Raw genomic sequence first — 3351 nt, 5'->3', positions numbered from 1 at the left:
CTCCATTGCGCATGTCTACATCGGCCCAGAAAGGAGCAATGAGCGTTTGAGGTAAAGGAAATTCTTGGGATGTGTATGCGCTATAAACTGGATAACGAAATGAAAGGAGACCATTGTTGTTTACCTATATAGGACAGTGAGAATGAAATGGTATGTATAGTGTCGGGGAGAGTAATTACCACTACTACTGCTAATATCTCTATTTTTTGCTTTTTAGTCTATACCAGATCTGTTTCTCTCATTTTTAATTACAATAACATCTCAAGGTGATCAGCTGTAGTGTTGCAAGCTGCCAGGCCTGCCTGGCTTATGATAGTCTCACGTAGCCAGACCCATGTTCCTAGCCCATATAGGCACGGAGGGTGGATCTGGCTAGGCGAGATTAGGCTTACTGTGCTTTTCACTTCACTTGGATCATTGCACGTTCCATAAATCCCTCCCATCCATATTATGTGCATGTATTATGAAGTTTATGGAGCACACAAATGTGATTCAAGAGGAGTGAAAAACACAGCCTGTATGAGACGAATTTCAATACAATTGTCTATATTAATTCCATATTATTATTGTTGTACTCACAAATACAATGCTAAAATTGCTGCCATAAAAGATAAAGCTACTTGATAGATTTATGGATGTAGACGTATCATCAGCCTCAGTAATCTGATCTCCTGAAAATCCACGTCCTGCAAAACTATAGAAACGTGATATGGGAACAGAAAGACCTGTGAATGATAATCAATTATATAACTCCATTTATAGCCTAAAATAAAAATACTGACAGTTCTGTAGTGAGAGCAAGAAACACAGCAACAGCAAATGAGTGAAATGACTCCAATCCATGATCAGTGCGCTATCATCGCCACCATAGATGGTGACAGGCCCCGAGTATTATCTGGATTATGTGGTTATAACATAGATCGATATGGTATATATGGATATGAAACCGGAAGTGATAGCAGATTGATGCCGGATATGACTCATAAAGCCTGATCAATACACACATGAATAAGCATAGCCCCACTACTGAGGAGTTTGAGTCTCTTTTTACTAAACTAAGGTACCTATAATAAGCAGATTATAGTTATTTTAACTTATAATTCTAGGTCAAAGGGATGCCTCTTTTATTTAAACTCAAAATTAAAGACTACAAAAGAACTCACGCATGATTTATAGTTATTATTCTGTGTTAAATCCATATAAATAGATGACTATCATTCATTAGTGATAATAATATGTTACAGCTGTGGGGAAGTGTCAGGCATGACAAAGAGTGATATACACTTGCACTAGGGCCCTATAATTATAAAAATAAAAGATGAATGTCATTATAACAAATGCTTATACTTTTCAATAGTGGACTGGTGCCTGTAAGGTCTATTTAATAGTACTCTTGTCTGTCAATAATGTATAGCATTTGCAGTACTCTTTAATAACAAGTATAGCTATGATATTCACAAGCTAACGTAGTATCTATTAGTGATGCACTGATACCGATACTAATATCGGTATCGGCCCATTTTTATCAAAATCGGTTGATATTGGTATAGGCAAAAAGAGTTACCGATATAAGAATTGTTGTAAAGTATAATAATTCTTAATAAAAATAATAATCACATCCACAAAATGACATGAAAAAAACAGTTTCAGTACAGAGAAAGCAGAGATGCTACTGTTTTTAAAGAAAGAACCTACCAATTTTTAACTATTAACATTAATGACACTAATCAATGATTGTTGTTAAAGGTAAGAATTGAATATTTTTATTCTCAAAAACATTTTCATGAAAGTATCAGTATCAGCCATGTTAATGCAATTTGCACAAAATAATCGGCTGGTTAATATCGGTTTTGAAAAATGTGTATCGGTGCATCACTAGTATCTATAGTTATAATAGCAATGTTGTCGAGGTGTGGTCATGTCTGACTAGCTAGTTAGTTGATTTGTAGACCAGTATAGACTATGGCATAAATATTAGAGTACACAATATCTATGACTGTGGACTAATGACCTACTAATCTTTATCAGTTTATCTCCTCAAGGGATTTATGAAAACCAGACTTATAATAATACAATTCAATTCACTCTTTCTTAGCATGCTAAATTTTACAATACTATCAAAGTATTTGAAAAAAATTTTATATTGATGGTACAGTGTGGCCCCTTTGCAAGGTTATTTTTAAATTGATTGCATGTCTGACTAGGTGTGAGCACTCTATCATGTGATATAGGTAAGTACTGGACAGGTGAATACTGGTCCCAATGCGTGGGTGTGAAAACCAGCATTAGCACTAGAAGCAACAATGGAATGGTTAAAGGAATGACACAACATAAAATAAATTTATCATTGCAGTTTTAAGAGGAAAATAAAATAGAGTTAATAAAATTAATTGTTATTGTCAGGTTATTCTTTTTTCTTTCTGTTTTTCTTGTCGGGGAGGGCAAGAGCCAAGAAAAGTAATAATGAGATTTTTCTTTTCAATTTATTAAAATAAATTTTGCAACTGAAAAGAAATCATAAAGTCCAGTTTTGTACCAAATTTTGAAGCAACTTTATAAATTCTTTAAATATTCTATTAACCAACTCAAACTTGCTACACAATATAAGAAGATGTGTAAGTATCAAAAAATTATAAAAATGAAAAAAAACAATTCTATTCACTATATTAAAAGACAAAATGGTAAGCAATTCGGAGGTGTGGCTCACAACTATGAATTAATTTTAAGCATATTTTTTAAACTTTGATATCATTGTCCAAACAAAAATTAATATCAGTGAAGTCCAGATAGCCAGCCAATGGCTCAATGAGTGCATTGATTGATGATACTAAATCACTGAACACTGGCCTATCATCAGGAGACTCAGACCAACATGAATTCATCAGTGAGTAACTGTGAAAAGGAAAAGCATTAACATTAATTTTAATTGCAACTGTATAGTCTAAGATTTTCCCATTAATTTCTGTAATGGTAATTTCATACATTTCATTTGAACATGCTTCATTATTTGGAGTGTGCAGTCTTCCACCAGTATTTAGTAACTCTACAATTCCCATTGGATCTAGACCAGGATAAGGTACTCTACCAAGACTGAACACTTCCCAACACAATACACCATAAGACCACTGTAAAAAATAGAATGCAACAATTTATATTGATAGGGCATATTATTTCTTGCAATTTTACTGACCACATCAGATTTCTCGGAGAACAGTCCATCATGAATACTCTCTAATGCCATCCATTTCAATGGTAGTTTAACAGGTGATGAGTTATTATCATCTTCCAGTTGTCTGAAGTAGTTTTGAGAATATATATCTTCTGATAGGCCAAAATCAGCTACTTTAATGA

The 3351-nt window shown here is 33.6% G+C and overlaps 1 protein-coding gene across 1 annotated transcript in view; it reads right to left on the bottom strand.

Annotated features, from left to right (window-relative positions):
- Positions 1-3351, bottom strand: part of LOC109584212 (fibroblast growth factor receptor 4-like) — a 17130-nt gene that overhangs the window by 10722 nt on the left and 3057 nt on the right. The gene's annotated exons all lie outside the window — the stretch shown is intronic.

Source organism: Amphimedon queenslandica, unplaced genomic scaffold (assembly GCF_000090795.2).
Source record: "Amphimedon queenslandica unplaced genomic scaffold, v1.1 AMPQUscaffold_13231, whole genome shotgun sequence".
Lineage (NCBI taxonomy): Eukaryota > Metazoa > Porifera > Demospongiae > Haplosclerida > Niphatidae > Amphimedon > Amphimedon queenslandica.
This window is presented reverse-complemented; position numbering and strand designations above follow the sequence as displayed.